Raw genomic sequence first — 13,230 nt, forward strand, 5'->3', positions numbered from 1 at the left:
AAATATAGTTTCAAGATTTGTTAATCAAGAGCCCACCTGGAGAACAAGGGAATACAATTCATGTTTTGGCAATCAGTCACCCACTATAAAACAAGGGAATACAATTCAAGTTTTGGAAATCAGGCACCCACCTGAAGAACAAGATAATATAATTTATGTTTTTGGCAATCAGTCGCCTACCTGAAGAACAAGGGAATACAGTTCAAGTTTTAGCAATTAGGCGCCCACCTGGAGAACAAGGGAATACATATAATGTTTAAGCAATAAGGCACCCACCTAGAGAACAAGGGAATACAGATCAAGTTTTAGAAATCAGGCGCATACCTGGAGAACAAGGGAATACAGTCCAAGTTTTGGCAATCAGGAACCCTACTGAAAAATAAGGGAATACAGTTCAAGTTTTAGCAATCATGCGCCCCTCTGGAGAACAAGGGAATACAATTCATGTTTTAGCAATTAGGCGCATACCTAGAGAACAAGGAAATAAAGATCATGTTTTAGCAATCGGGCATCCACTTGGAGAATAAGGAAATACAGTTCAAGTTTCGACAATCAGGCGCCCACCTGGAGAACAAAGGAATAGAGTCCAAGTTTCGGCAATCAAGCGCCACGTGGAGAACAAGGGAATGCATTTCGAGTCTTGGCAATCAGGCACCCACCTAGAGATCAAGGGAATACAGTTAAAGTTTTGGCAATCAAAAGCCTCTTGGAAAATAAGGGAGTATAGATTCAAGTTTTGGCAATCAGGCGCCCACCTGGAGAACAAGGGAATACAGTTCGAGTTTCGGCAAACAAGCACCCACCTAGAAAACAAGAGAATACAGTTCGAGTTTCGGCAATCATCACCCGCCTTAAAAATAAGGCAATACTGATTCAAGTTTTTGCAATCAGGCTCCGACCTAGAGAATAAGGGAATACAGTTCAAGTTTCGGCAATCAGGCGCGCACTCGGAGAACAAGGGAATACAGTTCAAGTTTCGGTAATTAGGCGCCCACCTGGAGAACAAGGAAATACAGTTCATGTTTTGTCAATCAGGCTCCAACTTAGAGAACAATGGAATACAGTTCATGTTTTAGCAATCAGGAACCTACCTGGAAAATAAGGGAATATAGTCCAAGTATCGGAATCAGCGCCCGCCTGGAGAACAAGGGAATACAATTCAACTTTTGGAAACCAGTGGCCACCTGGAAAACAAGGGAATACAGTTCATGTTTTAGCAATCAGGTGCCCACCTGGAGAACAAGGGAATACAATTTAAGTTTCGGCAATCAAGTTCCCACATGGAGAACAAGGGAATACAGTTTCAAGCTTTGGCAATCACGCGCCCACCTGGAGCACAAAGAAATACAGTACAAGTTTTTGAAATTAAGTACCCACCTGGAGAACAAGGGAATACAGTTTCAAGCTTTGGAAATCAGGAGCCCACCTGGAGAAAAAGGTAATACACTTCCACCTGGAGAACAAGGGAATACACTTCAAGTTATAGCAATCAGACGCCTACCTGAAGAACAAGGGAATACAATTCAAGTTATAGCAATCAAACGCGCACCTAGAGAACAAGGGAATACAATTCAAGTTTTGGCAATCAGGCGCCCACCTGGAGAACAAGGGAATACAATTAAAGTTTATGCAATCTAGCGCCCACCTGGAGAACAAGAGAATACAGTCCAAGTTTTGGCAATCAGGCACCTACCTGGAGAACAAGGAAAAACAGTTTCAAGCTTTAGCAATCAGGAGCCCACCTGGAAAACAAGGGAATACAATTCAAATTTTGGCAATCAAGCGCCCACTGGAAAACAAGGTAATACATTTCAAGTTTTGGAAATCAAGCGCCCACCTGGAAAACAAGGGAATACAATTCAAGTTTTAGCAATCAGGCACCCACCTGGAGAACAAGGGAATACAGTTCATGTTTTAGCAATTAGGAGCCCATCTAGAGAACAAGGAAATACATATCAAGTTTTAGCAATCAGGCGCCCATCTGGAGAATAGGAAAATACAGTTCAAGTTTCGGCAATCAGGCGCCCACCTGGAGAACAAGGAAATAGAGTCCAAGTTTCGGCAATCAGGCACCACTTGGAGAACAAGGGAATGCATTTCGAGTCTTGTCAATCAGGCACCCACATGGAGATCAAGGGAATACAGTTAAAGTTTTGGCAATCAAATGCCATCCTGGAAAATAATGGAATAGAGATTCAAGTTTTGGCAATCAGGCGCCCACCTAGAGAACAAGGGAATACAATTAATGTTTTGGCAATATGGCGCCTACTTGGAGAACAAGTGAATATAGTTCGAGTTTCGGCAATCAGGCACCCTCGTAGAGAACAAGTTAATACAGTTTCAAGCCTTGGCAATTAGGCACCCGACTGGAGAACATAGGAATACATTTCAAGTTTTGTCAATAAGGCACCCACCCAAAAAAAGTGGAATCCAGTTCAAGTTTTAGCAATCAGGCGCCCACCTGGAGAACAAGGCAATACAGTTCACGTTTTGAAAATCAGGCACCGACCTTGAAAACAAGGGAATACAGTTCAAGTTTTAGCAATCAGGCGCCCACCTAGAGAACAAGGGAATACAGTCCAAGTTTTGGCAATCAGGCGCTGACCTGGAGAACAAGGAAATATAGTTTCAAGATTGGTTAATCAAGATCCCACCTGGAGAACAAGGGAATACAGTTCATGTTTTGGCAATCAGTCACCCACTATAAAACAAGGGAATACAATTCAAGTTTTGGAAATCAGGCACCCACCTGAAGAACAAGATAATATAATTTATGTTTTGGCAATCAGTCGCCTACCTGAAGAACAAGGGAATACAGTTCAAGTTTTAGCAATTAGGCGCCCACCTGGAGAACAAGGGAATACAGATCATGTTTTAGCAATAAGGCACCCACCTAGAGAACAAGGGAATACAGATCAAGTATTAGAAATCCGGCGCATACCTGGAGAACAAGGGAATACAGTCCAAGTTTTGGCAATCAGGCACCTTACTGAAAAATAAGGGAATACAATTCAAGTTTTAGCAATCAGGCGCCCCTCTGGAGAACAAGGGAATACAATTCATGTTTTAGCAACCAGGTGCCCACCTGGAGAACAAGGGAATACAATTTAAGTTTCGGCAATCAAGTTCCCACATGGAGAACAAGGGAATACAGTTTCAAGCTTTGGCAATCACGCGCCCACCTGGAGCACAAAGAAATACAGTAAAAGTTTTTGAAATTAAGTACCCACCTGGAGAACAAGGGAATACAGTTTCAAGCTTTGGAAATCAGGAGCCCACCTGGAGAAAAAGGTAATACACTTCCACCTGGAGAACAAGGGAATACACTTCAACTTATAGCAATCAGACGCCTACCTGAAGAACAAGGGAATACAATTCAAGTTATAGCAATCAAACGCGCACCTAGAGAACAAGGGAATACAGTTCAAGTTTTGGCAATCAGGCGCCCACCTGGAGAACAAGGGAATACAATTAAAGTTTATGCAATCTAGCGCCCACCTGGAGAACAAGAGAATACAGTCCAAGTTTTTGCAATCAGGCACCTACCTGGAGAACAAGGAAAAACAGTTTCAAGCTTTGGCAATCAGGAGCCCACCTGGAAAACAAGGGAATACAATTCAAATTTTGGCAATCAGGCGCCCACTGGAAAACAAGGTAATACATTTCAAGTTTTGGAAATCAGGCGCCCACCTGGAAAACAAGGGAATACAATTCAAGTTTTAGCAATCAGGCACCCTCCTAAAAAACAAGGGAATATAGTTCAAGTTTTAGCAATCAGGAACCCACATGGAGAACAAGGGAATACAGTTCATATTTTAGCAATTAGGAGCCCACCTAGAGAACAAGGAAATACATATCAAGTTTTAGCAATCAGGCGCCCATCTGGAGAATAGGAAAATACAGTTCAAGTTTTGGCAATCAAGCGCCCACCTGGAGAACAAGGAAATAGAGTCCAAGTTTTGGCAATCAGGCGCCACTTGGAGAACAAGGGAATGCATTTCGAGTCTTGGCAATCAGGCACCCACCTGGAGATCAAGGGAATACAGTTAAAGTTTTGGCAATCAAATGCCATCCTGGAAAATAATGGAATAGAGATTCAAGTTTTGGCAATCAGGCGTCCACCTAGAGAACAAGGGAATACAATTAATGTTTTTGCAATATGGCGCCTACTTGGAGAACAAGTGAATATAGTTCGAGTTTCGGCAATCAGGCACCCTCGTAGAGAACAAGTTAATACAGTTTCAAGCCTTGGCAATTAGGCACCCGACTGGAGAACAAGGGAATACATTTCACGTTTTGTCAATAAGGCACCCACCCAAAAAAAGTGGAATCCTGTTCAAGTTTTAGCAATCAGGCGCCCACCTGGAGAACAAGGCAATACAGTTCACGTTTTGAAAATCAGGCACCGACCTTGAGAACAAGGGAATACAGTTCAAGTTTTAGCAATCAGGCGCCCACCTGGAGAACAAGGGAATACAGTCCAAGTTTTGGCAATCAGGCGCTCACCTGGAGAACAAGGAAATATAGTTTCAAGATTTGTTAATCAAGAGCCCACCTGGAGAACAAGGGAATACAGTTCATGTTTTGGCAATCAGTCACCCACTATAAAACAAGGGAATACAATTCAAGTTTTGGAAATCAGGCACCCACCTGAAGAACAAGATAATATAATTTATGTTTTGGCAATCAGTCGCCTACCTGAAGAACAAGGGAATACAATTCAAGTTTTAGCAATTAGGCGCCCACCTGGAGAACAAGGGAATACAGATCATATTTTAGCAATAAGGCACCCACCTAGAGAACAAGGGAATACAGATCAAGTTTTAGAAATCCGGCGCATACCTGGAGAACAAGGGAATACAGTCCAAGTTTTGGCAATCAGGCACCCTACTGAAAAATAAGGGAATACAGTTCAAGTTTTAGCAATCACGCGCCCCTCTGGAGAACAAGGGAATACAATTCATGTTTTAGCAATCAGGAGCCCACCTGGAGAACAAGGAAATAAAGATCATGTTTTAGCAATCGGGCATCCACTTGGAGAATAAGGAAATACAGTTCAAGTTTCGGCAATCAGGCGCCCACCTGGAGAACAAGGGAATAGAGTCCAAGTTTCGGCAATCAAGCGCCACGTGGAGAACAAGGGAATGCATTTCGAGTCTTGGCAATCAGGCACCCACCTATAGATCAAGGGAATACAGTTAAAGTTTTGGCAATCAAATGCCTCTTGGAAAATAAGGGAGTAGAGATTCAAGTTTTGGCAATCAGGCGCCCACCTAGAAAACAAGAGAATACAGTTCGAGTTTCGGCAATCAAGCACCCGCCTTGAAAATAAGACAATACTGATTCAAGTTTTTGCAATCAGGCTCCGACCTAGAGAATAAGGGAATACAGTTCAAGTTTCGGCAATCAGGCGCGCACTTGGAGAACAAGGGAATACAGTTCAAGTTTCGGCAATTAGGCGCCCACCTGGAGAACAAGGAAATACAGTTCATGTTTTGTCAATCAGGCTCCAACTTAGAGAACAATGGAATACAGTTCATGTTTTAGCAATCAAGAACCTACCTGGAAAATAATGGAATATAGTCCAAGTATCGGAATCAGCGCCCGCCCGGAGAACAAGGGAATACAATTCAACTTTTGGAAACCAGTGGCCACCTGGAAAACAAGGGAATACAGTTCAAGTTTTAGCAATCAGGTGCCCACCTGGAGAACAAGGGAATACAATTTAAGTTTCGGCAATCAAGTGCCCACATGGAGAACAAGGGAATACAGTTTAAGCTTTGGCAATCACGCGCCCACCTGGAGCACAAAGAAATACAGTACAAGTTTTAGAAATTTGGTACCCACCTGGAGAACAAGGGAATACAGTTTCAAGCTTTGGAAATCAGGAGCTCACCTGGAGAACAAGGTAATACACTTCCACCTGGAGAGCAAGGGAATACACTTCAAATTATAGCAATCAGACGCCTACCTGGAGAACAAGGGAATACAATTCAAGTTATAGCAATCAAACGCCCACCTGTAGAATAAAGGAATACAGTTCAAGTTTTGGCAATCAGGAGCCCACCTGGAGAACAAGGGAATACAATTAAAGTTTATGCAATCAAGCGCCCACCTGGAAAACAAGGGAATACAGTCCAAGTTTTGGCAATCAGGTACCTACCTGGAGAACAAGGGAAAACAGTTTCAAGCTTTGGCAATCAGGAGCCCACCTGGAGAACAAGGGAATACAGTTCAAGTTTTGGCAATCAGGCGCCTATTGGAAAACAAGGGAATACATTTCAAAGTATGAAAATCAGGCGCCCACCTGAAAAACAAGGGAATACAGTTCAAGTTTTAGCAATCAGGCACCCTCCTGAAAAATAAGGGAATACAATACAAGTTTTAGCAATCAGGCACCCTCCTGGAAAACAAGGGAAAACAGTTCAAGTTTTAGCAATCAGGAGCCTACCTAGAGAACAAGAGAATACATTTCAAATTTTGGAAATCAGGTGGCCACCTGGAAAACAAAGGAATACAGTTCAAGTTTTTGCAATCAGGCGCCCACTTGGAGAACAAGGGAATACAATTTAAGTTTCTGCAATCAAGTACCACATGGAGAACAAGGGAATACAGTTTCAAGCTTTGACAATCAAGTGCCCACGGGAGCACAAAGAAATACAGTACAAGTTTTAGAAATTAGGTACCCACCTGGAGAACAAGGGAATACAGTTTCAATCTTTGGAAATCAGGAGCCCACCTGGAGACCAAGGGAATACACGTCCACCTGGAGAATAAGGGAATACACTTCAAGTTATAGCAATCAGACACACACCTGGAAAAAAAAGGGAATACACTTCAAGTTATAGCAATCAGACGCCCACCTGGAGAACAAGGGAATACAGTCCAAGTTTCGGCAATCAGGTGCCCACCTGGAGAACTAGGGAATACATTTCAAGTTTTTGAAACCAGGCGCCCAGCTGGAAAATAAGAGAAAATATTTCAAGTTTTAGCAGTCAGGCGCCCACCTGGAGAACAAGGGAATACAGTCCAAGTTTTGGCAATCAGGCGCCCACCTGGAGAACAAGGAAATACTGTTCAAGTTTTGGCAATCAGGTGCCCACCTGGAGAACAAGGGAATACAATTAAAGTTTATGCAATCAAGCGCCCACCTGGAGAACAAGGGAATACATTCCAAGTTTTGGCAATCAGGCACCTACCTGAAGAACAAGGAAAAATAGTTTCAAGCTTTGGCAATCAAGAGCCCACCTGGAGAACAAGGGAATATAGTTCATGTTTTGGCAATCAAGCGCCCACCTGGAGAACAAGGCAATACAGTTCACGTTTTGAAAATCAGGCACCGACCTTGAGAACAAGGGAATACAGTTCATGTTTTAGCAATCAGTCGCCCCGCTAGAGAACAAGGGAATACAATCCAAGTTTTGGCAATAAGGCACCCACCCAAAAAAAAGTGGAATCCAATTCAAGTTTTAGCAATCAGGCGCCCACCTAGAGAACAAGGCAATACAGTTCACGTTTTGAAAACCAGGCACCGCCCTTTTAGAACAAGGGAATACAGTTCAAGTTTTAGCAATCAGGCGCCCACCTGGAGAACAAGGGAATACATTTCATGTTTTGGCAATAAGGCACCAACCCAAAAAAAAGTGGAATCCTGTTCAAGTTTTAGCAATTAGGCGCCCACCCGGAGAACAAGGCAATACAGTTCACGTTTTGAAAATCAGGCACCGACCTTGAGAACAAGGGAATACAGTTCAAGTTTTAGCAATCAGGCGCCCACCTGGAGAACAAGGGAATACAGTCCAAGTTTTGGCAATCAGACGCACACCTGGAGAACAAGGGAATATAGTTTCAAGATTTGTTAATCAAGAGCCCACCTGGAGAACAAGGGAATACAGTTCATGTTTTGGCAATCAGTCACCCACTATAAAACAAGGGAATACAATTCAAGTTTTGGAAATCAGACACCCACCCGAAGAACAAGATAATATAATTCATGTTTTGGCAATCAGGCACCCTACTGAAAAATAAGGGAATACAGTTCAAGTTTTAGCAATCAGGCGCCCCTCTGGAGTACAAGGGAATACAATTCATGTTTTAGCAATCAGGCGCCCACCTGGAGAACAAGGAAATAAAGATCATGTTTTAGCAATCGGGCATCCACTTGGAGAATAAGGAAATACAGTTCAAGTTTCGGCAATCAGGCGCCCACCTGGACAACAAGGGAATAGAGTCCAAGTTTCGGCAATCAAGCGCCACGTGAAGAACAAGGGAATGCATTTCGAGTCTTGGCAATCAGGCACCCACATAGAGATCAAGGGAATACAGTTAAAGTTTTGGCAATCAAACGCCTCTTGGAAAATAAGGGAGTAGAGATGTAAGTTTTGGCAATCAGGCGCCCACCTGGAGAACAAGGGAATACAGTTCGAGTTTCGGCAAATAGACACCCACCTAGAAAACAAGAGAATACCGTTCGAGTTTCGGCAATCAAGCACCCGCCTTGAAAATAAGGCAATACTGATTCAAGTTTTTGCAATCAGGCTCCGACCTAGAGAATAAGGGAATACAGTTCAAGTTTCGGCAATCAGGCGCGCACTTGGAGAACAATGGAATACAGTTCAAGTTTCGGCAATTAGGCGCCCACCTGGAGAACAAGGAAATACAGTTCATGTTTTGTCAATCAGGCTCCAAATTAGAGAACAATGGAATACAGTTCATGTTTTAGCAATCAGGAACCTACCTGGAAAATAAGGGAATATAGTCCAAGTATCGGAATCAGCGCCCGCCTGGAGAACAAGGGAATACAATTCAACTTTTGGAAACCAGTGGCCACCTGGAAAACAAGGGAATACAGTTCAAGTTTTAGCAATCAGGTGCCCACCTGGAGAACAAGGGAATACAATTTAAGTTTCGGCAATCAAGTGCCCACATGGAGAACAAGGGAAAACAGTTTAAGCTTTGGCAATCACGCGCCCACCTAGAGTACAAAGAAATACAGTACAAGTTTTAGAAATTAGGTACCCACCTGGAGAACAAGGGAATACTGTTTCAAGCTTTGGAAATCAGGAGCTCACCTGGAGAACAAGGTAATACACTTCCACCTGGAGAGCAAGGGAATACACTTGAATTTATAGCAATCAGACGCCTACCTGGAGAACAAGGGAATACAATTTAAGTTATAGCAATCAAACGCCCACATGGAGAACAAAGGAATACAGTTCAAGTTTTGGCAATCAGGAGCCCACCTAGAGAACAAGGGAATACAATTAAAGTTTATGCAATCAAGCGCCCACCTGGAAAACAAGGGAATACAGTCCAAGTTTTGGCAATCAGGTACCTACCTGGAGAACAAGGGAAAACAGTTTCAAGCTTTGGCAATCAGGAACCCACCTGGAGAACAAGGGAATACAGTTCAAGTTTTGGCAATCAGGCGCCTATTGGAAAACAATGGAATACATTTCAAAGTTTGGAAATCAGGCGCCCACCTGAAAAACAAGGGAATACAATTCAAGTTTTAGCAATCAGGCACCCTCCTGAAAAACAAGGGAATACAATACAAGTTTTAGCAATCAGGCACCCTCCTGGAAAACAAGGGAAAACAGTTCAAGTTTTAGCAATCAGGAGCCCACCTAGAGAACAAGAGAATACATTTCAAATTTTGGAAATCAGGTGGCCACCTAGAAAACAAAGGAATACAGTTCAAGTTTTTGCAATCAGGCGCCCACTTGGAGAACAAGGGAATACAATTTAAGTTTCTGCAATCAAGTACCACATGGAGAACAAGGGAATACAGTTTCAAGCTTTGACAATCAAGTGCCCACGGGAGGACAAAGAAATACAGTACAAGTTTTAGAAATTAGGTACCCACCTGGAGAACAAGGGAATACAGTTTCAATCTTTAGAAACAGGAGCCCACCTGGAGACCAAGGGAATACACGTCCACCTGGAGAACAAGGGAATACACTTCAAGTTATAGCAATCAGACACACACCTGAAAAAAAAAGGGAATACACTTCAAGTTATAGCAATTAGACGCCCACCTGCAGAACAAGGGAATACAGTCCAAGTTTCGGCAATCAGGTGCCCACCTGGAGAACTAGGGAATACATTTCAAGTTTTTGAAATGAGGCGCCCAGCTGGAAAATAAGAGAAAATATTTCAAGTTTTAGCAGTCAGGCGCCCACCTGGAGAACAAGGGAATACAGTCCAAGTTTTGGCAATCAGGCGCCCACCTGGAGAACAAGGAAATACTGTTCAAGTTTTGGCAATCAAGTGCCCACCTGGAGAACAAGGGAATACAATTAAAGTTTATGCAATCAAGCGCCCACCTGGAGAACAAGGGAATACATTCCAAGTTTTGGCAATCAGGCACCTACCTGAAGAACAAGGAAAAATAGTGTCAAGCTTTGGCAATCAAGAGCCCACCTGGAGAACAAGGGAATATAGTTCATGTTTTGGCAATCAAGCGCCCACCTGGAGAACAAGGCAATACAGTTCTCGTTTTGAAAATCAGGCACCGACCTTGACAACAAGGGAATACAGTTCATGTTTTAGCAATCAGTCGCCCACCTAGAGAACAAGGGAATACAATCCAAGTTTTGGCAATAAGGCACCCACCCAAAAAAATGGAATCCAATTAAAGTTTTAGCAATCAGGCGCCCACCTGGAGAACAAGGCAATACAGTTCACGTTTTGAAAATCAGGCACCGCCCTTTTAGAACAAGGGAATACAGTTCAAGTTTTAGCAATCAGGCTCCCACCTGGAGAACAAGGGAATACATTTCAAGTTTTGGCAATAAGGCACCCACCCAAAAAAAAGTGGAATCATGTTCAAGTTTTAGCAATTAGGCGCCCACCCGGAGAACAAGGCAATACAGTTCACGTTTTGAAAATCAGACACCGACCTTGAGAACAAGGGAATACAGTTTAAGTTTTAGCAATCAGGCGCCCACCTGGAGAACAAGGGAATACAGTCCAAGTTTTGGCAATCAGGCGCTCACCTGGAGAACAAGGGAATATAGTTTCAAGATTTGTTAATCAAGAGCCCACCTGGAGAACAAGGGAATACAGTTCATGTTTTGGCAATCAGTCACCCACTATAAAACAAGGGAATACAATTCAAGTTTTGGAAATCAGACACCCACCTGAAGAACAAGAGAATATAATTCATGTTTTGGCAATCAGGCGCCTACCTGAAGAACAAGGGAATACAATTCAAGTCTTAGCAATTAGGCGCCCACCTGGAAAACAACAGAATACAAATCAAGTTTTAGGAATAAGGAACCCACCTAGAGAACAAGGGAATACAGATCAAGTTTTAAAAATCAGGCGTCTACCTGGAGAACAAGGGAATACAGTCCAAGTTTTGGCAATCAGGCACCCTACTTAAAAATAAGGTAATACAGTTCAAGTTTTAGCAATTAGGCGCCCCTCTGGAGAACAAGGAAATAAAGATCATGTTTAATCAATAGGGCATGCACTTGGAGAATAAGGAAATACAGTTCAAGTTTCGGCAATCGGGCGCCCACTTGGAGAACAAGGGAATAGAGTCCAAGTTTCGGCAATCAAGCGCCACGTGGAGAACAAGGGAATGCATTTCGAGTCTTGGCAATCAGGCACCCACCTAGAGATCAAGGGAATACAGTTTAAGTTTTAGCAATCAGGAGCCCACCTAGAGAACAAGAGAATACATTTCAAATTTTGGAAATCAGGTGGCCACCTGGAAAACAAAGGAATACAGTTCAAGTTTTTGCAATCAGGCGCCCACTTGGAGAACAAGGGAATACAATTTAAGTTTCTGCAATCAAGTACCACATGGAGAACAAGGGAATACAGTTTCAAGCTTTGACAATCAAGTGACCACGGGAGCACAAAGAAATACAGTACAAGTTTTAGAAATTAGGTACCCACCTGGAGAACAAGGGAATACTGTTTCAATCTTTGGCAATCAGGAGCCCACCTGGAGACCAAGGGAATACACATCCACCTGGAGAACAAGGGAATACACTTCAAGTTATAGCAATCAGACACACACCTGGAAAAAAAAGGGAATACAGTTCAAGTTTTAGTAATCAGTCGCCCACATGGAGAACAAGGGAATACAATCCAAGTTTTGGCAATAAGGCACCCACCCAAAAAAAAGTGGAATCCAATTCAAGTTTTAGCAGTCACGAGCCCACTTGGAGAACAAGGGAGTACAGTCCAAGTTTTGGCAATCAGGCGCCCACCTGGAGAACAAGGAAATATTGTTCATGTTTTGGCAATCAGGTGCCCACCTGGAGAACAAGGGAATACAATTAAAGTTTATGCAATCAAGCGCCCACCTGGAGAACAAGGGAATACATTCCAAGTTTTGGCAATCAGGCACCTACCTGAAGAACAAGGAAAAATAGTTTCAAGCTTTGGCAATCAGGAGCCCACTTGGAGAACAAGGGAATATAGTTCATGTTTTGGCAATCAAGCGCCCACCTGGAGAACAAGGCAATACAGTTCTCGTTTTGAAAATCAGGCACCGACCTTGAGAACAAGGGAATATAGTTCAAGTTTTAGAAATCAGGCGCCCACCTGGAGAACAAGGGAATACATTTCATGTTTTGGCAATAAGGCACCCACCCAAAAAAAAGTGGAATCCAGTTCAAGTTTTAGCAATCAGGGGCCCACCCGGAGAACAAGGCAATACAGTTCACATTTTTAAAATCAGGCACTGACCTTGAGAACAAGGGAATACAGTTCAAGTTTTAGCAATCAGGCGCCCACCTGGAGAACAAGGGAATACAGTTCAAGTTTTAGCAATCAGGCGCCCACCTGGAGAACAAGGGAATACAGTCCAAGTTTTGGCAATCAGGCGCTCACCTGGAGAACAAGGGAATATAGTTTCAAGATTTGTTAATCAAGAGCCCACCTGGAGAACAAGGGAATACAGTTCATGTTTTGGCAATCAGTCACCCACTATAAAACAAGGGAATACAATTCAAGTTTTGGAAATCAGGCACCCACCTGAAGAACAAGATAATATAATTCATGTTTTGGCAATCAGGCGCCTACCTGAAGAACAAGGGAATACAATTCAAGTCTTAGCAATTAGGCGCCCACCTGGAGAACAACAGAATACAAATCAAGTTTTAGGAATAAGGAACCCACCTAGAGAACAAGGGAATACAAATCAAGTTTTAAAAATCAGGCATCTATCTGGAGAACAAGGGAATACAGTCCAAGTTTTGGCAATCAGGCACC

This window comes from Nicotiana sylvestris, chromosome 8 (genome assembly GCF_000393655.2).
Source record: "Nicotiana sylvestris chromosome 8, ASM39365v2, whole genome shotgun sequence".
Classification (NCBI taxonomy): domain Eukaryota; kingdom Viridiplantae; phylum Streptophyta; class Magnoliopsida; order Solanales; family Solanaceae; genus Nicotiana; species Nicotiana sylvestris.